This window comes from Hyperolius riggenbachi, chromosome 9 (genome assembly GCF_040937935.1).
Source record: "Hyperolius riggenbachi isolate aHypRig1 chromosome 9, aHypRig1.pri, whole genome shotgun sequence".
NCBI classification, from domain to species: domain Eukaryota; kingdom Metazoa; phylum Chordata; class Amphibia; order Anura; family Hyperoliidae; genus Hyperolius; species Hyperolius riggenbachi.
In genome coordinates this window covers 229975305-229998232 of record NC_090654.1, presented here as the reverse complement: position 1 = coordinate 229998232, position 22928 = coordinate 229975305, and the positions used below count along the sequence as shown (strand labels likewise).

At 42.5% G+C, this 22928-nt stretch overlaps 1 long non-coding RNA gene across 3 annotated transcripts in view; it reads right to left on the bottom strand.

The window, feature by feature from the left end:
* LOC137533010 (uncharacterized) overlaps positions 1-22928 on the bottom strand; it is a 46871-nt gene that overhangs the window by 9167 nt on the left and 14776 nt on the right. For all 3 annotated transcript variants that reach the window (XR_011024111.1, XR_011024113.1, XR_011024112.1), the window contains exon 2: positions 16639-17294. This is a non-coding gene — a long non-coding RNA (uncharacterized lncRNA). The remainder of the gene's footprint in view (positions 1-16638; positions 17295-22928) is intronic.

Below are 22928 nucleotides of genomic sequence, written 5' to 3'. Positions count from 1 at the left end.
TTGATGATGTGGGGACTTAAAATCCCCCCAAAAAACAAAAAAAAGGCTGTCAATTAACATCAGGCCTAGGTTCCAGACAGCGGTCGTGCAGCCCACAATGGGCTTGATTCACTATGCGGTGCTAACCTACTTAGCACGTCTAAAGTCTTTAGGCGCGCTAACCAGGGTGCTAAGTAGGTTAGCACCGGTTTTCTCAATCAGATCGCGCGCTAAGTACAGCGCGCAAAGATTTGCACGTGCAAAGTCCTATTCGCGCGCTAAGTCCCATAGGCTTTAATGGGCACTTCGCACGGAGCGCTCTGTGCAGTGTGCGCGTAAATTTTTACGCGCATAAAGTTTTGCGCGCGTAAAGTTTTGCGCGCGAAAAGCTCGTTTAGACGTGCTAAGGGGGGTTTTCACAGGCGTGCTAACAATTAGCACCGCTTTGTGAATCAAGCCCATTGTGTCCAAAGTCCAACGTGCAAAGTGCCATGTGCAAAGTGGCACGTGCAAACACGTGCAAAGTGGCACGTGCAAACACGTGCAAAGTTCCACGTGCAAAGTGCCACGTGCAATGTGCAAACACAAGCAAAGTGCAAAGTGCCACATGCAAAGTGCCATGTGCAGAGTGCCACGTGCAGAGTGCTACGTGCAAAGCGCACAGTGCCACTTTGCACACGGCACTTTGCACGTCGTTGCACTTTGCACATCTTTGCACGTGGCAGGCAGCAGCTGGCCTGATGTGTGCATAGCACACACACAAACACATAGCAGCTGCAAACACTGCAGCAAACACTATGACATCAATCAAGCTAATGAACGATTTAACTATAGTGTAGTGATAGTGAAAGGGTTAATCACTGAACAGCTTATCACTGTGTACAGCCCTTGGCCCAGCAGCACTGAGGCACATACTAACTGTCACACTATGAGACATCAATCAAGCTAATTAACGATTTAACTATAGAGTAGTGAAGAAGTTAATCAATGAACAGCTTTAGGTTTATAACTGTGTACAGCCTTTTGTAGAGCACCAGCACTGGAGCATGTCTCTCAGTGTGCAGTCAGCAAGCCAAGACGATCTGTCTCATCATGGCAGCCCTCCTTATTATACAGGGGGGCTGGCCAGTGTTCCTTTCTGTGATTGGGTGCCAGAGCTTAGGCTGGGAGGCCTCTGATTGGCTCAATGAGGTCAGGTGGTGCCGGCCAGGGTTCCCATCTGCGATTGGTTGCTAGGGTTTCTGCTGGGAGCCCTCTGATTGGCTCTAGGACGTCATCACCTTAGTTACAGTATTTCGGATCCGGATATCCGCGGATATCCGGATTATGCGCCCAACTATCCGCAGATAGCTATCCGGATTTGAAAAATTATCTGGAATCCGAATCCGATCCGGATAGGCTTAAAAAGTTCGGATATCCGGGTTACCCGGATGAGCACCACTGGTCATGGATTTTGCTGCTGTTGGAGGCAGAGCTATGAGCCGCAGCTCTGCCTCCATTCGCGTCTATCAGTGGCGGATCCCCGCCCCTCTCAGTGAAGGAAGACTGCAACGTTATAGTTTTTGTTATATTATTTCGTTTGAATGTACAGATTTTACGTTATCAAATATATTATTGTTTCTACATGTCTAAGACCTGGAACCCACTAAGGGCTGGAACCCACTAGAGCGATTTTCTGTGAGTTTAGGGAGCGATTCAAACTGCTAGCGATTTCCCTAAACCCTCAGATAATGTTAATGGATGGGCCAAATTCCACTGGAGCGATTGCGATTACCAAATCGCAAAACGCAGGACATGCAGCATTTGTCGCGTTTAGCGTTTCTGCATTGTAAAGTATATAAACGCTGGCGTAATCGCTCATCAAAACCTGCACAGAGCAATTTTGCTAGCGTTTTGAAATGACTGCACACTGTAACAAACTGAAAATTAATTGAAAGGACCAATCAGAATTTAAAACGCTAATCGCTACTTTCCTTGTGGTTTTGGGTCACCCCAAGCTGCTTGGTTAATGCTAAATGCTATAAAACTTTATAATTTATTTATTTTTTTGCAGCTAGTTCCAAATGAAAGTGTCCCTGAGACAATAAAAGCAAAGGAATTTATACTTGTCTGGGGCTTCCTCCAGATGGCTGTAGTCTGGTCCCCTGCCATCTCCCAGTCACCTATGTTACACCAGTGTCAGCCCCTGCAATGTCACTGACTGAGTTAGTCAGGGACTACTGCGCATGCGTAGTCCAAGCCGCTTCACCCCTATTGTGCTCCCGTAGTCGGGAGCGTTCTGTGTGTGTACGCAGTTCATTAAGACTAACTGTGCTTGTGCAGGACTCTCCCACCCACCGGATTGGGGGTTGTGTGGGACTGCACATGTGCAGTGGCCCACAACCCGTCTGGATCGCATACTCCGACAGTGACTGGTCAGACATGGATGGAGCTAGCAGACTACAGCTGGCTGGAGGAAGCCCCAGGTAAGTATAAATCCTTGTGCCATCATTGTCTCAGGTTTACCTTCAGCTTTTTTTATTTTATCATCTGTACTTTGGAGTACATGCTGCCCAGAAAGTCCATCTACCTCTATGGGCTGGTTCACACTGGGGGAGATTGTGATGTGCTTGCTGATCACCAGCGATTGGTAAAGCGCTAGTGCAGTGACACTCTGAGAAAGAAAGATCCCACAGCAATCAATCTTGTATGTAGCATTTTTCAGAGCGATTCAGCATGAATTACTGTCCATGTGTAGCCCTTGGCATGCACCTCCTTAGTCACGCTCCTGTGACCGAGAGGGGGGGCATCAAGTTTTGCTGGGGGGGTCCCGTGAATTGTAGTTATGCCACTGATTGGGCCTTATCAGTTAAAGGGTTCTGTCGGCTCCAGGGTCTCCATTTACTCTTTCAAGCTGCCTTTAAAGGACAACTGTAGCGAAAGATCTAGAGGCTGCCATATTTACTTCCTTTTAAAACCACCCTGGCGTTCTGATTAAATCGCCAGGGTGGCTGCGGGAGGGTTTTTTTTAAATAAAAAAAAAAACTATTTCATGCAGCCAACTGAAAGTTGGCTGCATGAAAGCCCATTAGAGGGCGCTCCGGAGGCGTTCTTCCGATCGCCTCCGGCGCCCAGAATAAACAAGGAAGGCCGCAATGAGCGGCCTTCCTTGTTTTGCTTACATCGTCGCCATAGCGACGAGCGGAGTGACGTCATCGACGTCAGCCGACGTCCTGACGTCAGCCGCCTCAGATCCAGCCCTTAGCGCTGGCCGGAACTTTTTGTTCCGGCTACGCTGGGCTCAGGCGGCTGGGGGGACCCTCTTTCGCCGCTGCTCGCGGCGGATCGCCGCAGAGCGGCGGCGATCAGGCAGCACACGCGGCTGGCAAAGTGCCGGCTGCGTGTGCTGCTTTTTATTTGACGAAAATCGGCCCAGCAGGGCCTGAGCGGCAGCCTCTGGCGGTGTTGGACGAGCTGAGCTCGTCCAGACCGCTCAGCAGGTTAAGAAATACTAGTTGCCTGGCTTCCCTGCTGATCCTCTGCCTCTAATACTTTTAGCCATAGACCCTGAACAAGCATGCAGCAGATCAGGTGTTTCTGACATTATTGTCAGATCTGACAAGATTAGCTGCATGCTTGTTTCTGGTCTAATTCAGACACTACTGCAGCCGAATAAAGCAGCAGAGCTGCCAGGCAACTGGTATCGTTTAAAAGGAAATAAATATGGCAGCATCCATATACCTCTCACTACAGTCCTTCAATTTTTCAACTGATAGCCAGTCAACTGGAAGTTGCCCATATCATAACTGAATACATATTCACTGGGTATGTGCAAGGTTATAAAGTGCGCAGAAATGAGCACATCTGAACAGGGCATGCACAAGTGAACAAGCTGCACATGCTAAATAACAGAAAATAATTATGCACAGGCGCTTCTTTCTACTGGGCATGCATGGATCATGAACTTGTGCATCCCCAATACAAATGCGTTAATTCATGGCCACAGGTGCTTTTAGCCCAGTATCAAGAAAAAAGGTGGTGGACCAAGGGGAGCTGCTATTAGTAAGGTAAAACTACAAGCCCCCAACCTGTTTTCAGAAAATCAAAGTTAGAGTAGTATTTAAAGAGGCACCACAGCGAAATGGGATCTTTTATGTTAAATAATTAATATCTGCCAGGGGTCTGAGTTTTAAGAAAACAGAAATGGCTTGCAAAACATGAGAGTTGCATCACTAACAAGAGCTGTGGGCAAGACGTGGGAATTCAACCTACTGATGGAGCTACAGCTCATTAATCTATGGTGGAGAACATTTTCAGATGCACAAAAGAGGACACCAAAAGCCAATCTAGTGTAGTAAGTTTAGATACCAAAAGTACATTAAAATGAAAGTGAATGAATACTCAAAAACCAGGGTTACCACAAAGGCAACCACTGTATTGGCAGGTGGGGAGATTAGACCTGACCCCACTCAGGTTAAAGGGAACCTGAACTGAGTAAAATTATTTAAAATAAACACATGGTTTAGCTACAAATGAATATTACATACTTACCTCGCCATCATTTCCTCTCAGAAGCTCACCATTTTCTTCTTACAGTGATCCCTTACAGTTCTGACAATATTTTGTCAGAACTGAAATATACCAGTTGCTGTCAGTTATATATCAGCTGCTGTCAGTTACAACTGAATGTGCAAGGTAATGTCCATGTTTCCCTATGGCTTAAGTGGGCGATATAACAGTTTAACAGTGTGCTGACTAGGAAGCTGTTATGGGGTTATGGCCATTTTCAAAATGGAGGACAGAGAATTCCATCGATCACAGTGGACAAACAGGACGCAGGAGAGGAGAAAGATTGATGAGTAGACTGCATGGAAGGCAAGTATGACCTATGTATGTTTATTTTAAATAAACTGCTGAATGGAGCTGCTGAGAAAAAGACACCCTGTGTAATACAATGTAACTATGGAAAGATGGATATCATATTAAAGCTCTCTTTCTCCTCTTTCTGACGACCCCTAAATCGTCGCCCTACACCTTTCAGGTTTCTCTATTTTCGCATTCGAAATCGCGGCCGCTGCAATTTCAATTGCGAAAATAGCGAAAATTAAAAGGCGTAGGGTGGCGGTTTATATATCATTGGAAAGAGGAGAAAGAGCTTTAAAATGATATGCATCTTTCCATAGTTTTTGCACTGCTCGGAGTCCCTTTAAAGCAGTATTGTCAGTATAAAAATCAAATTTCAAAAAGCAACTGGTCTGAGTGTATTAAGTAATAAAGATGCTAATCCTGCATTCGAAACTTGCAAAACTTTTTCTGCTGTTATGGTTTGTAGTTTATCACACAGTGCCAAAGAGTTGAATGCTGGGAGTTCTTTTTATCTATAATATATTCCTCCTCTTCCATGTATTTCCCTGCCTAGCTGCTGCTCTGATTACTTGTGTTTACAAGCAAGGCTGAGGTGACTCAGTGATTGGATGTGTAAATAAAAAAAAAAAAGACAGTGGAGTTGTTAGTATACACCTCAGTGGGAGTGTCTGAAGACTCTGGGAGGAGGGCAGCTAATGAATATGCAATGAGCAAGAGAAGGGAGGGGGGGGGGGGAAACAAGAGTCAGAGAGGATATGATGTCAGCATTAGCTTGGCAAGATGGCCACTGCCTAGAACAGGATTTTCTGTTTTTCTTTTATAAAATTCACAGGAATCATTACGTGGATAGCACAATACATCTGTTATGTAAGTACAAGTAGTATTTATCTACTTATATATGTGTTTTTTATTTCTAGGTTAAGATGGGTGTCGCTTGTTCTTTAAGGTTTCCATTCTGAGTAAAATGTTACCCACCCTCTGAACATAGATAGAGCTTCTCACTTGTGTGAGTTTTAGGTGTGTCTGAGGGCTTATTCACACTACAAGAGCTTTTTCTAAGCGCTTTGTGGTTTTAAAAGCTCTTACTAATGTTATCCTATGTGTGTGTTCCCGCCGGAGCAATGTGATTTTGTAAAAATCCCCTTTAGCATTACATTAGCAAGAGCTTTTAAAACCTATAGCGTTTAAAACGATCTTGTAGTGTGAATCAGCCCTGAAGGCACATTGTGACCATGATAGAAGCGTCTTACCTGTGTGTCATATCATGTGCTTTACAAAAGTCTGAATATGAGTATGGTCTGTCACCTGTGTGAGTTTTTTGGGGTCTATGAAAGTTTCCTCTGTCATAGAAATCTTTACCACACTCTGAACATAAAAAGGCTGCTTCCCAGTGTGTATTCTCATGTGTCTGATAAGGTTTCCATTCTGAGTAAAATATTTCCCACCCTCTGAATATGAATAAGGCTTCTCACCTGTGTGAGTTTTTGTGTCTCTGGAGGCCTTTTCTATCATGAAAAGTTTTCCCACATTCTGAACATGACAGAGGACTCTTAACAGTTTGTCTTATGTACTTCACAACAGTTTGAACATGAATATAATCTGTCACCTATGTGAGTCTTTTGGTGTATATGAAAGTTTCCTCTGTCAAAGAAATCTTTTCCGCAATCTGAACATGAAAAAGGCCACTCCCCAGTGTGTTTTCTCACAGGTCAATGAAGTTTTCCATTCTGAGTAAAAACATTTCCCACACTCTGAACATGAACAAGTCTTCTCACCTTTGTGAGTTTTTACGTGTCTCTGAAGGCTCTATCATGAAGAGTTTTCCCACATTCTGAATGACAGAGGCCTCTTACCTGTGTGTATTATCCTGTGCTTTACAAAATGTCTGAACATGAATATGGTCTGTCAGCTGTGTGAGTTTTTTGGTGTCTATGAAAGTTTCCTCTGTCATAGAAGTCTTTCCCACACTCTGAACATGAAAAAGTCTGCTCCCCAGTGTGTATTTTCATGTGGCAGTTAAGGTTTCAATTCTGAGTAAAACATTTCCCACCCTCTGAACATGAATAAGACTTCTCACCTGTGTGAGTTTTAAGGTGTCTCTGAAAGCTCTTTCTATCATAAAAAGTTTTCCCACATTCTGAACATGACAGAGGCCTCTTACCTGTGTGTATTATCAAGTGCTTTACAAAAGTCTGAACATGAATACGGTCTGTCACGTCGTGTGTGAGTTTTTTGGTGTCTATGAAAATTTCCTCTGTCATTGAAATCTTTTCCGAACTTTGAACAATAAAACCCCACCGGACCAGTATTGGGGAAATATAAGGTGGCTATAGTGATATCTCTTGAGTAAGCATACCCATTATAAAGATATATCATCCCTCTGGCTCTACTTGCATATTTTCTTCCTGGAAATCACAGTTTCTATGCAAGAGAATTGATACTTCTTTAGATTTAGATTGTGGGGTAGCAGCATGAAAGTGGGACATGTAGTGTTCGTAAACTAGTCAAGGGACCGCATCAGAGTGAAAGTGTGTCTCTTGTAAGAGGGCTTTAGGGATCTTTTCTTTGTAAAGTCTGTCAAGGAGCATAGACCTCTTCTGAGGGGTGTTAAGCCTGTGGACATTGTAGGAGCATATTTTCCAGGAGATTGGAATATCCCCAGTTTCAGAAGGGGAGGTCATTGTAGAAGGTGTGTAGAAGATGTTGAGTAGAGGGGTAGCCCAAAAGAGAAAGAGGGATAATGGGAAGGGGAAGCAGTGGGCCACAACCAATATTCAGATCAGTCAGCCCAATACTTGAACTGACTGAGTACTCAGTCCGATAGGGTTCAGTGCCACACAAAATAATAAGTCTGATCAAGTGGTAATAACACTCTCATACCGCTACTCCCATCGGCTTAAAGTTTACTGTAGTCAGTGCAGGTTAACATTTCAGCATTGTAATTGCAAACATCTAGAAGAACCAGAAAACAAAGGGATAAGAAAAAGGAAATCCTTAGCAGAGCAATAAACATATTAAGCATTATGTATGTAATCCTGCACTTGAAAGCAAACATAAGACCATGAAATGACCCAAACGTGCCTAAACTAAAAAGCTGAGTCCTGTTCATATATATGTAATGTCATTGTGAAAAGCTCAGGTGTTGGTGCCTGTGAGTGGTCAGTGGTAGAATGTCACAATTGTATAGCTTGCAAGGTGTTCGAGAGACCAGTATAAAAGGAGGCTGAAGGGTTTCCAGCTAGAAGAATCTTTCTTGAGTGGAGTACTGGAACCAGTAACAAGGCAGCTGCACAAAGTGGAATGTCATCACTTAATGCTGGAAAAACGAGTATGGCGCAAAGGCCATACTAGCCATGGTACACAGGCAAAATATCATAGAGCATAACATATATAGTCATACTAAAGAAACTTAGCACACCTTCAGGTAGACTAGGCCTCTCCATGGCTAGAAGCCTGGGCCATAGAGGTCTGGGCTGTTGTAGCTGATTGTGATGCAGATAGGATTCAGTTAACCTCTGAGATTTCTCTATGGTATCGCAGCTGAGACTCCGCACAGATTGCACCGATTCTCCCTGCGATTCAGATGTAGAGGGGCGTCTCACTCTACAACGTCCACTCGCTGGAGCTGGTCCCATCTCAGCATACCTATTCAGAATCTGTAGCTTAGGCAATCGCAGTGCTTGGCAGAAGTCTGGAAGGTCAGCAGGTAACTATAACTTCACAACTCCCCCATTCTTTGTAGCTATCAAGCAGAAACGAAATCACCACCTTTAGGGCATATTACAATTTTTTAGTTCATCGAGCAAGGATCCTAGTCTGCAGGGTAATGGGTGAGAGATCTTGGAACAGTTTTACCTCTGCCTCATTAAAATAAATTGCATTCTGACTCCTCACCCTTTGCATAATATCCTCTGGACCTGAACTATTGCACAGTACAGAAGGAAAACCTACAGAAATGCACCTTGTATGCATTTAGGGAATTTAGCCTGTTTAACTCCCCTCATCTGTGTCTAATCACAAGTTGTAATTTTACCTCTCCCGTGTCACATGACTGCCACAGTAGAGATGGTAGAAAGCTCAGTTGAAAGCACAGGATGTTAACAATATGTCTGCTTCCATGAATCAGGAAGTAGAAACAGTTCCGATTTTAGGATCTAAAATGTTTTTATGCAAAGGTTATCATGCTGTTATGTATCTTTTAGAGCAGAGAGGAAGTTCTACTCTGGAGGCAACATTATGTCTGTGGAAGGATCATCTTCTTTACCTCAGGGCCGCAGTGCACGATGAGCCCTCTCAATAACTATGGGAGTGGCAGGTTCTCTGTCCAACAGCTTATTAAAAATGGAAGATATGGCTGACCTGATCTAGTTGGCGGCCACCGACTTGGGTATCCCTCGCACCCTGAAATTATGCCTCCGTCCTCGATTGTCGAGGTCCTCAGTTTTCATGGGAAAGTCCATAAGCTGTGTCTCATGGGAGACGGAGTAGGTGTGAAGGGCCTTGACATGCTGCGCCATCTCGGCTCCATGCTGTTCAAGGGAGCTGACCCTAGTCGCCATGCTTGTCCTCCTTGAGATCTGCTATTGCGGCGGTAAGTGTCCGCTTGATGTCTGCAGCTATTTCTTGCATGATGGAGGTAGTTGGGATCTCCTTCAGCATGTCTAAGATGTTTTATTCAGTAGGAGTCTCCTGTGAGGCAGTACGAGAGTCCGACATACTTCCAGACATTGGCGCTATATTGGTAAAAGCGTTCTGGGTCTGGAACATCTCTGGGATTTGCTTGCTGAGTTGTGTGCCCTGGATTTCAGTAGGTTTAGGAGTACCAGTAGCCTTGTTCTGGTTCTTCATCATCGCGCTAGGTTAAAGCTGCAGGCAGTTTAGCGGGAAGCAGCACGGGCACACGTCTCTCACGCAGCCATCTTGGTCCAGCATCAAGCCACTCCCCCTTTTCTTTTATTCGCTTTTCCTGTGTAATATATATTACAAACAACAACCATTTTTTTTTTACAGGTCACATTGTACAACCTTTGCTTGAAAGAAAAAAAAGGCAGAGCAAGCGTGCACCTTCCGTCCCACAAATTTAACAGTGATGTGACAGTCAATATTCAATGCAGCATCAAAACTCTCAAACAGATCCAGTGCAATTACAGTGTGGTTCCATACATTGCTTACATGTTCGATGGAAGCAGGGTCATCGGTGAAGGAGGTGGGTGGTAGGCATTAGGTGGTGGAGCGGCAGCCGCTTCGCGTTGGCATGACGCTTGGTCACGCTGCGTACAACTGTAGAACAGAAGAGTGAGTCCCGGAGTATATCGGAGTGAAGCTCCGCCTCTTCCGGGAACGTCACTTCCTGTGGCACTAAGATCGGATCGGATCTCAGATAATAGTCATTAAAAATAATGTATATATACAGTATATATACAGTAATAGCTGTGCTTAGTCCACAAAAACCAATCAAAATTAGTTACTTGTGCTGCTTCAATAAAGCAGTCCCCGTATTTTTAAGGTCAAATATACATATCTGATTGTGACTGTATATATGATGTGTACACAGGAATCTCTTATATATACTAAATAACATCTATGCTGTAAGAATAAAGCCTGATGTGTAGCCGTGTCACTAATAGAGATGGTCAATGAGATGGAAATAATTCTGCACTGATGCTGATTCATGCAAATGTATGCACTCCCTTTGCTGATGAAATCAAATAATTTGATATGTTGTTAAAATTTGGTTTGGTGACTACAAATTAAAGGGTACCTGAGACGGATGAAAAGTAAAGTTTTATACATACCTGGGGCTTCCTCCAGCCCCCTTCAGGCTAATCAGTCCCTCGCTGTCCTCCACCACCCGGATCTTCTGCTATGAGTCCTGGTAATTCAGCCAGTCAGCGCTGTCCGGCCGCATGCCGCTCCCACAGCCAGGAGCATTCTGCACCTGCTCAATAGTGCTGCACAGGTGTAGTATGCTCCTGGCGGCGGAATGTGTGCATGCGCACTACGCCCAACTGGCTCAAGTACCTGGACTCATAGCAGAAGATCCAGGTGGTGGAGGAGGACAACGAGGGACTGATTATCCTGAAGGCGGCTGGAGGAAGCCACAGGTATGTATAAAACTTTAATTTCATCTGTCTCAGGTTTACTTTGTTACACAGTAGTACTATACTCTACATATGCACTCCTCACAGAGCTGCAGGGAATCCACTGAGAATGCTGTGCACATTGAACACAGAGGTGTTGTCTGTCACCCATAAACCTTGTTCAGATTGTGCATGAAGAATGTGTAATAGAGGAAGAATCTCCTCATTCCCCTGCAGAGTACCTGCACATCATTCTTACATGTACCCACACTTACATTGCCTAGGGCCTGATAAATGTTCTTTGTTCCGGTTTGTACCTTTTACAAGTACTCTTACCAAGGACTAGTTTTAGTCTAAAGGGAATAAATATAGTAGTCTACATATCCTTCTCACTTCAGTTGTCTTGTAAAATTCCTAAGCGTTGGCAGTTAAGAGACGAATTTCATGTTACATACTTTTAATCAACAAAATTGTAATATGCAAATTAGAGGAGTCGGTGGAATCCTAAACTGAGGAGTCGGAGTCGGTGGATTTTTGGACCGACTCCACAGCCCTGGTTTTATCGTTAAGGCCTAAAGGGCCCATCCATTGCTTCGGTTTTTTATATCAGTCTTGTTTCCTTTCTCAACAAGAATCTCCCTCTGTCCCCTCCCATTGGAGGGATCTCCAGTTTCTCCAATCCTGAAAATCTTATACAACCACCATTTCCCTTGACTGATTTTAGGGAACTAATATGTTCCCCTATTCTAACTTTCATGGGTCTCGTTGTTTGCTCGATATAAAATCGGTCGCATGGACACAGCATAACATAAACCACAAACTACGTTTGACATGTGAAAAAATCCTTCACTTGCAACTTTTCGTTACCTAGTCTTACACATTGCCTTGTCCATAAATTCTTACATAAATTACAGTGTCTGCAACAGAAATTGCCTTTTGGTAATGATACACTCCAGTCTTTTGGTTTTGGCATGGAACACTCACTGTTGGTCAGCAGATTACCTAGCGTGAGAGCTCGTCTAAAGGCTATACGTGGGGGATCACAACAGATACCAGATCAAGGTCTCTGAAAATCATAGACCAATTGGAATATACAGCCTTTCTAACCCGATCCGCCATTGGAGAAAAATCAACCATTATAAAGTTTTGTTTTGGGAGCTAGTAAGGTACTTCTCTCCTGTTTTAAGGCCTTTTGTTTGTATTTCGTTAAGAGTTCTGGATTATAGCCTCTCCTGCTGAACCTAGAAGGGAGTTCTCCAGCCTGAATGTTGAAATCTGTATCACTGCTATGGTTTCTTCTCAATTTTAAATATTGGCCATACGGAATGGCTTCAATAACGTGTTTCAGGTGGAAGCTATGTGCGTGGAGGATAGAGTTGGTGGCAGTAGTCTTCCTAAATCCTTTGCTGATTAGCACCTCATTCTCCACTACTAGCTTCACATCCAAAAACGTGACTTCAGAACATTAATTTCAGAGGTAAACTGCATACTTAATGTATTCTGATTGAGATACTGCATAAATTGTGCAAATTGCTCATCAGAGCCAGGCCACACCACCAGGACGTCATCCACATACCTCGACCACTGTCTGACGTACCCCCGGAATAGATTATCGTCCGAGAGTATGGCAGACTCCTCTCACGCCCCCAAGAAGAGGTTAGCATAGGAGCATGCCTCTGGGGTGTTGGGGCTGCATGCACAAAGAGGGGAATGATGGGACACTAAATTCTGTTATCCCACCGACAAGATATTTTTTTTTGCCATGGCCACTAAGGGTGGTTTATGATTCTCCGCACTCAACTTACCACACACTTCGAACCACATTGTACAACTGTCATGTGTACTATTTTATATTTGTTATTGTATGTGTTCGTACATGTCAGATAGACTGTTCTTTCCTATGTTGTCTCTTCCATCTCCTTTCACCTTTCTGCACTTCTTGTCTCTCTTTTATTCTTTTTTCCCAGTAAAATATGTATGCATATATGACCCATCTTTTTTTACACTTCACTTTGTGCACATTTCATTTCTTGTATTTTATATCGGTCATTGTATGTGTTTATGCATGTAAGTTGGTATCTCTTTTTCTGTGTTGTCTTTCTTCTGTTCTCTTACAGATGGGCCTCAACAGTATTTTTCATGTTAAAGAAGAGTTGGGCATGGGATTTGTTATAACATGTATTTGTTCCTTCTCCATTCAACTGTCTTGTGCTTTTTGTTTCTCTTTTCTCTTTTCCAGTATAATATATTTACAAATATTAACTATCTATTTTACAGGTCACATTGTATGCATGTCATGTATAGTATTTTATATTTTTAAATGTATGTGTTTATGCATGTAAGATGGATTGTTTTTTTTGCTATGCTGTCTTTCTTCTGTTCTCTTACAGATGTGATTTGAAAAGGATTTTTTATGTTGAAGAATAGTTGGGCATGTGAACTTTTAAACCATGCATTTGTTCCTTCTCCTTGCAACTTTCTTACACTGTTTTGTCTTTTATTCTATTTTCTAATGTAATATGTATGCAAATATAAAACATTTTGTACAAGTTATATTGTATGTGTGTCATGTGTAATATTTTATATTTACCATTGTATGTGTTAATTAGTGTACGTTGAATTCTTTTTTTCTGTGTTGTCTCTCAAAGAAAAGTATTTTTCATGTTGAAGAAGAGTTGGGCATGTGAATTTTTATGACGGTTGCGGTCGGGCATATCCGTATGTTCACATTCACTATGCAGAATTTGAATACCAACACTAAATATAACAGAAGAAAAAAAAACAACCTGGGGAGGAATAGGGTGGCTACTGGGGAGGAGGAGGACACAGTAGTATCCTTTCACATTTTCTCCACTTTTTTTTCTCACTTTTATTCTTTTTTCCCCCCAGTATAATATGTATGCAAATATGAACCATCTTTTTTACAGGTCACACTGTATGCATGTCATGTGTAATATTTCCTGTTTGTCACTGTGTGTTAATGCATGTACACTGGTTTCTCTTTTTCTGTGTTGTCTCTCTTCTGTTCTCTTACACATGGGGCTCCACACGTATTTGTCTCTCTGTTACTCTGTTACTCTCTGTTACTCTCTATAACAGTGTAATATATATGCAAAAATGAACCATCTTCATTCACAGATAACATTGTATGCATGCAATGTGTAATATTTTATGTGTCATTATATGCGTTTATACATGTGAAAAGTGTTGATTTGGAGATGTCCACGGACATGATTTCCGTGAATCAGAAGTAATGCATGGCACTGTAACAACAGGAAGATACAATGAATACAGGCATCTCATAGACGTCGGCGTTCATTGAAGCGGGGACTTAGATTAATCAATGGGAACTGCGTTCCTGTTCATTGATCTCTGGGCTAACGAACGGCGGCAAGTACGCCTCTAGACCTAAGATGAACTTTGCGGGGGCGTAGATACTGTACCTAATTCAATAAGTGACTAGTATGCTATAAGAAAAAATTTCACTCGGCACTCAGATTTAAGTTCATTGGAGGGTGGGCCTTAATTGACCTCTGCAGTCTGCATTATGGAGTCCTCACCTCATGCATAAACACCTCTAAAAATGGCATACAGTTCAAGCTGGGAGACGTGCAGCAAGTTTTAACAGTGCAGGGCAGAACTTGAGAAAACATGGTACATTGAAAAAAATACTGTGCACCTGTCTCCTTTAAGCGCTTTTATTCAGTCCTTCAGCCAAAGATCAAACAGTGTTTACATGTAGGAAAAAGGTACATCAAACCTGGATCCAAGAAGGTGTTGAGGTGTACAGGGGTAAGGTGACCAGGGGATGAACGGACGACACAATTCAATAAGTGGTTAATCACTCCTCACGCCTATAGCAATGTTTCCCTCCCCATCACCCTTCCAATTCCCTCCTATTCCCTGTACGTTGCCATCTCCTCAGGGGTGAAGAAAGAGGAAATGGAGGGGGGGGGGGGGGAATAGGGCAAATTACTGTGGCAAGCCTGCATCTTCCTGTCTGAAAATGTGGCTTTAGCCAAAAGCCATATTTTTCAAGGAGTGATGATGGAGACTAGGGGGAATGAGAAGAGAAACAGACCATGCACAGAGGTGTGTGGATCACACAAAAGTGAGTAAACCTCACATTTTTGTGAATATGTTGTATCTTTTCATTCAACACTGAAGATATGACACTTTTATACAGTGTAAAGCTGTCTGTGTAAATTTGCTGTCCCATCAAAATAACTCAACACACTGCCATTAAATATTTCAAAAGAATGCCGCGCTTAGATTTACCAAAAGAAAAGAAAAACTGTCTCTTTAAATCGTGGAGCGCAATAGCAGAAAAAGTCACTAAACTTATGATTGCTATAAACATATAAGGATCTCTCACTGCAAGCTTTCAGTCCCAAAATTGGATGCAACACAGTTCACTTGAGAAAATATTCCCTCCAATGGCCACCAGAAGCAAAACACTTTAAAAAGGAGACAAAACAAAGACTTCATAGGGCAACACTATCAGTTTCTAAAGTTCCCTTCACCACATTCACCTGTGGGACAAATACCCTTCTCCCACAGAACACAACACCTTGTGAGTGACAGCCCCCCCACTTAGCCCGCACTCACCCAGGAGACCTCTAGAGCTTCTGGTGGCCATTGGATGGAACACTGCCATTAAAGTCTCAACTGCTGGCAACAAAAAAGGTTTTTAGAATGCGGTTTCAAACCATTAAGTTACCTACAGTACTTAATGGTATCCTTATTCCCATTTATTTTCTTAACAGCTATAGGTAAACATGGTAAAACACTTGTTGGCTGATATCTAAAAGATAAGATCTGGTAGGTCTCAAAAGGGGCCCATACACTGGTCGATTTCATCCATCGATCGATTCTATGGGATCAATCGATCAGAAATCAATTCTACCAAATCTATCGATCGATTTGTGGCCGATTTCGTTCAATTTGATCTATCTGACAGGATGGAAAATCTAGGTCGATCTGCTGCTCCCAGCAGATCGATGGCCCATAAAGTTGCATTGGATCTAAAGGTCCAATAATGCATTTAGATCGATTTCGGATCGAGATCGGAAATCTGTTCCTAGTGTGTGGCACACATTAGATAGCTTCCTGTCAGATTCAACATGACAGGCATCTGACAGAAATCTATCTGATGGTCGAATGTGAATCTGTATGGCACCTTAATGACCAATTGATTTGCTTTGTTTTGTAAAGTTTAAAGTATACCAGGGGCGATGTGTGACATTATGAGATAAATACTGTAAGTGTATGTACACTGCAAAACATTAATAAACAGGCTGTTTTACTTCTTGTATTTTGCAGCCTGAAAGTTCATTTTTAGGCATGGAAGTGACAGCTTCTGCCTTGTCTGTACCTTGTAGGGAATATAGTAGACCTCACTGATAAGCAGATTATAGCCATAAAAGTATTCCTGGCAGAATACTACTTCTGAGTGCAAGAGATAAAAAAAAAAGAAGATCAATAGTTCATGTATTTTAACTCTGGGAAACTTAATAGACGGCCACAGAGCAGAGGCCACAAAACATTCAATCTACTTTGTAAATATTTAAATATAAAATAAAAACATGGGATATGTAAAAAAAAAGTAATTTTTAGGAGTAGGAGAATAAATACAGTTGTTTATCTCATTAGTTCATTTTCACCTCGGGTTCACTTTAATGTCCTAGTTTTGACAGGTGGAAAACTTTAACGTTGACGCACAACATTAACCTACCTGCATACATGCGATAGGTCAGAGTTTCGATAAGTTTGACCACAGTCCCTCCCTTTATAATGGGGATTCCACCTCTGCTCTGCACATTTTTTTTGAAAGCTATGTTCTCCTCCGGGTCCTCCTTCACAAAGCAGTAGACATCTGGACTAGGCAGACGCAATGGCTGCTCACTCTCTTCCTGAATCAGAACAGAATCGAACATACAGTCCAATGTGCTGTGGTACTACAGCGAGATCAGAGCTGCTATCCAATAGTTTTTTTCCTCGGCTGTCTTGGCAGCAAAAACAATAGAGTTCGCATCTTTGGAGACCAACTCGAAAGCATGTTTGTACTCCGGCGTGTCTTCCTGGTCGGCGACCTGCACCTTCCACATGATGAACTTCTCCTTCAGGCGGTATTCAGCTGAGCTGTAAGCCAGGGATGCGGGACTGGCCATGGTTCATCTTGCAGCTAAACATCAGGTCATCAAGCAGGAAGATGTGCCGTTCGTGTTTGGCCCTGACTCTGGTCAAAGAACCTTCCATGATGAACTCGTTACAGCACTGCCCGATATCTTTCCTTCCCAGCCATCAATGTTCTTCTGGATTTCAATTATCTTCTTGATGGCCAAATGTTTGCTGCGTGTCTGCCGGTTGTACAGACGCCAAGTGGGCTCCCTAAAAACAGAAGCCAGTTTAGTGCTTAAAGTTTACTTGTCATGTAATTAAAGATGGTCAATGAGATGTTAGAAATGCTGCATTTGATTGGCCCATTTTCACAGTTCGTGCTAGATTATTGCAATAATTATTATGATGTCACATTATCTACATTAAATTAAAATGTGGACTATCATAATTCCATTAAATTACAATAATTACTAGAATATTGCAACACTTAAAGAGACTCCGTAACAAAAAATGCATCCTGTTTTTTATCACCCTACAAGTTCCAAAAGCTATTCTAATGTGTTCTGGCTTACTGCAGCACGTTCTACTATCACCATCTCTGTAATAAATCAACTTATCTCTCTCTTGTCAGACTTGTCAGCCTGTGTCTGGAAGGCTGCCAAGTTCTTCAGTGTTGTGGTTCTGTGATGCATCTCCCCCCTCCAGGCCCCTCTCTGCACACTGCCTGTGTATTATTTAGATTAGAGCAGCTTCTCTCTGCTCTCGTATCTTTTACAAGCTGGATAAATCGTCCTCTGAGCTGGCTCGGCTTTCACATACTGAGGAATTACAGACAGTCAGAGCTGTCTGCACTCTGCAGGAAGAAACAGCCTGACACTTCAGTGGAAGATAGCTGCAGGGGGAAAGAAACACACAAATGATCTCTTGAGATTCAAAAGGAATGCTGTATACAGCCTGCTTGTGTATGGATGTATTTTCTATGCGTGGACATACTGTACATCAACCTACTTCCTGTTTTGGTGGCCATTTTGTTTGTTTATAAACAAACTTTTTAAAACTGTTTTTAACCACTTTTAATGCGGCGAGGAGCGGCGAAATTGTGACAGAGGGTAATAGGAGATGTCCCCTAACGCACTGGTATGTTTACTTTTGTGCGATTTTAACAATACAGATTCTCTTTAAGACCAGATTTTCTGTAAAACCCAGTCACTTACGAGGCCAAAATCTAAATAATAGTCTTAGTCCCCTAAGTGTTTTAAAAGAAAGAGCCTTCAGAGACACCTAAAAACTCACACAGGTGAGAAGCCTTGGTCATGTTCAGAGTATGGGAAATGTTATTACTCAGAATGCAAACATTCATAGACACGTGAGAAAACACACTGGAGAGTGGCCTTTTTATGTTCAGAGTGTGGGAAAGATTTCTATGACAGAATAAACTTTCATACACACCAAAAGACTCACACAGGTGACAGATCATATTCATATTCAAACTTTTGTGAAGCACATGATAAGACACACAGGTAAGAGGCCTCTCTGTCATGTTCAGAATGTGGGAAAACTTTTTATGATAGGAAGAGCCTTCAGAGAAACCTAAAAACTCATACAGATGAGAAGCCTTATTCATGTTCAGAGGGTGGGAAATGTTTTACTCAGAATGGAAACCTTATCAGACACATGAGAATACACACTGGGAAGCAGCCTTTTTATGTTCAGAGTGTGGGAAAGATTTCTATGACAGAGGAAACTTTCATAGACACCAAAAAACTCACACAGGAGACCATATTCAAGTTCAGACTTTTGTAGAACACATGATTAGACACACAGGAAAGATGCCTCTATTATGTTCAGAATGTGGGAAACATTTTCATGATAGAAAGAGCCTCAGAGACTCCTACAAACTCACACAGGTGAGAAGCCTTATTCATGTTCAGAAGGTGGGAAATGTTTTACTCAGAATGGAAACCTTAGTAGATACGTGAAAATACACACTGGGGAACGGACTGTTTCATGTTCAGAGTTCGGGAAAGAATTCTATGACAGAGGAAACGTTCATAGACACCAAAAAACTCACACAGGTGACAGACCTTCTTCATAATATGGGAAACATTTTTACTCAGAATGGAAACCTTCATAGACACGTGAGAATACATACTGGGGAGCGGCCTTTTTCATGTTTAACGAAATAGTCCTCCCACGGGATTGTACGCACTCCTGGGCATCTTTTCCCTTATTAGCAATGACACTCCTGGTAGCATGTGGAGCGCAGAACACTTGCACTTGTAGTGCAGATCAGAGCGGGCCTACTCACTGCAAAACTAAGGAGAGTGGAGAGTGTAGTGCCAAGTCCCGCCCGTGGAGATATCAGAGCCACTCGCATTACAGATGCAAGTGGCTTATTATGATTGGCTGCATTTTGAAAAAAGGCTTCATGATTGGCTCAAGTGTAATCAGAAAGTTTTGCAGGACACATGCAAGTCCCGCCCATGGAGGCACCTGAGCTGATCACAGGAAGTGAGTGGCTGCCTCTATTCAGTGACAGCAGCCCTGGATACTGTACAAATGATTTGTCTATGCATCCCTAAGGTGTACTTAACCTTGTAGTCCACTAAATGTACAAGTGCTTGCACTGTACCTCCACTGGGAGGACAGAGTTTCTCCTTTGCAGCAGAGAATGCACCAGGGCATGCTGGGCTATTTCTAGGACAATTTCTGATATAGTAAACTTCTGATATAGTAAACCACTTTTCATGTTCCCTTGAAGTTTACTATAAGGAGATTAGACTGTATTGTACCCAGTGAATTTTTCTGAGCTGTGTCTATGTGCAAACGTTAGGAGTTTCACTTCTACCAGGGAATGTTTACATTCCTCTCTTGCTGCAATTAAGTAAACAAAAGATAATGTTATCACCTATTCGGATTCGAATCTCACTGCGGGGAGCTTTCTATTGAAAAATAAGTCCTGTGTTTAGCTGTTTGAATGCTGTCCTGCTAAACAATAAAGAAATAAAAATATGGTAGTATATTATATGCTGTAAATAATATTTTAGAGTAAAGAAGAAATTCTGGGTTTCATACCGCTTTAAGTTATAAATCTGTTTAAAAGTGATATTATTTAGTGTTGTCTATACTCCCTCATTTTTAAAAATAGGTATGGAGTACAAAGCTTATTCCTCTAGCAGGAAACACATTTTCACCCATTATTAAAGACAGATTCCACCCCCCAGCCCCCTTTCCCAGTACTAGATGTGTAGATAATTCCCCTATCCTGGAAATTGGACAAGGTTTTTTTTGTTCTAATTTCTTAAATACAGTGGCTTGCAAAAGTATTTGGCCACCTTGAAGTTTTCCACATTTTGTTACATTACTGCCAAAACATGAATCAATTTTATTGGAATTCCACGTGTAAGACCAATACAAAGTGGTGTACATGTGAGAAGTGGAACGAAAATCATACGATTCCAAACATTTTTTACAAATAACTGCAAAGTGCGGTGTGCGTAATTATTCAGCCCCCTTTGGTCTGAGTGCAGTCAGTAGCCCATAGGCATTGCCTGATGAGTGCTAATGACTAAATAGAGTGCACCTGTGTGTAATCTAATGTCAGTACAAATACAGCTGCTCTATGACGGCCTCAGAGGTTGTCTAAGAGAATATTGGGAGTAACAACACCATCAAGTCCAAACAACACACCAGACAGGTCAGGAATAAAAGGTATTGAGAAATTTAAAGCAGGCTTAGGCTACAAAAATGATTTCCAAAGACTTGAACATCCCACGGAGCCCTGTTCAAGCGATCATTCAGAAATGGAAGGAGTATGGCACAACTGTAAACCTACCAAAACAAGGCCGTCCACCTGAACTCACAGGCCGAACAAGGAGAGCGCTGATCAGAAATGCAGTCAAGAGGCCCATGGTGACTCTGGACGTGCTGCAGAGATCTACAGCTCAGGTGGGGGAATCTGTCCATAGGACAACTATTAGTCGTGCACTGCACAAAGTTGGCCTTTTATGGAAAAGTGGCAAGAAGAAAGCCATTGTTAACAGAAAAGCATAAGAAGTCCCATTTGCAGTTTGCCACAAGCCATGTGGGGGACACAACAAACATGTGGAAGAAGGTGCTCTGGTCAGATGAGACCAAATGGAACTTTTTGGCCAAAATGCAAAACGCTATGTGTGGCAGAAAACTAACACTGCACATCACTCTGAACACCATCCGCACTGTCAAATATGGTGGTGGCAGCATCATGCTCTGGGGGTGCTTCTCTTCAGCAGGGACAGGGAAGCTGGTCAGAATTGATGGGAAGATGGATGGAGCCAAATACAGGGCAATCTTGGAAGAAAACCTCTTGGAGTCTGCAAAAGACTTGAGACTGGGGCGGAGGTTCACCTTCCAGCAGGACAACAACCCTAAACATAAAGCCAGGGCAACAATAGAATGGTTTAAAACAAAACATATCCATGTGTTAGAATGGCCCAGTTAAAGTCCAGATCTAGATCCAATCGAGAATCTGTGTCAAGATCTGAAAACTGCTTTTCACAAACGCTGTCCATCTAAACTGACGGAGCTGGAGCTGTTATGCAAAGAAGAATGCGCAAGGATTTCAGTCTCTAGATGTGCAAAGCTGGTAGAGAAATACCCTAAAAGACTGGCAGCTGTAATTGCAGCAAAAGGTGGTTCTACAAAGTATTGACTCAGGGGTCTGAATAATTACGCACACCCTACTATTTATTTGTAAAAAACGTTTGGTATCATGTATGATTTGGTTCCACTTCTCACGTGTACACCACTTTGTATTGGTCTTTCACATGGAATTCCAATAAAATTGATTCATGATTATGGCAGTAATATGATCAAATGTGGAAAACTTCAATGGGGCCGAATACTTTTGCAAGCCACTGTATGTTGATATAATTATATTTTTTTATTGTTTACTAGGGTTAGTCAGCAGTAGGGTATTGTACCGTGTTATCCATCAGTTAAAGCAAGAAGTTTTAAATCAGGATGATACCATTTATTGGCTAACTAAAAATGAATGATAATAAGCAAGCTTACGACCTTGCAGCCTTCGTCGGGCTTACATCCTGTAGTGTAAGCCAGACGAATGCTGCAAGGCCGAAAGCTTGCTTATTCTTATTCATTTTTAGTTAGCCAATAAATGCTATCATCCTGATTTAAAACTTCTTAGGGTTAGTCAATGGTACGCACATTATTCTGAGTTGAAGTGGTTTTGGAAATGTTGTATGTAACCTTACACAGCCTGAAAACTAGAACATATTTTTTTTAGGGTTTAGGGAAACCTTTCAATTGCTAGCAATTTCCCTAAACGCTGTGCCAATGTAAATGGATGGGACAGATTCCACTATAGCGATTGTGGTTAACCTCCTTGGCGGTAACTCCGAGCTAGGGTCGGGGCGGAAAACCGCAGCTTAGAGCGGTAATCCCGACCTCTGCTCGGGGGTAGCCGCCGGAGGCTCTGTGCAGAGCAATGCAAGCGGGAGCGTTTCTACATACCTCCCAGGAATCCCGACAACGGACACCATTCTTCTTCCTCTTCTCCGGGGCTCTGCTTCCTTCTTGTCATGACAACAGCCAGCAATCTAATTTTAGAGTTGCAGCGCCACCCGGAGGATGGAGGCATAACTGCAGCGCTGGAGCCAGGGAGGTGAGTGATTGCTGGGGCTGTGCAGATCTCCCAGGCAGCAGATTTTTTCCAGGTTTTAGGGTCTGAAAGGGTGCAAACATTTTTTACCTCTTTTAAACCCTAAAATCCGGAAAGAATCATGCCGCCAAGGGGGTTAAGCAAATCGCAATTGCAGGACATGCAGCATTTTTGGAGCGTTTCCATTCTAATAAATTGTATAGGAGCAGGAAAATCGTTTCCAAAATCGCAAATCAATAGCGATT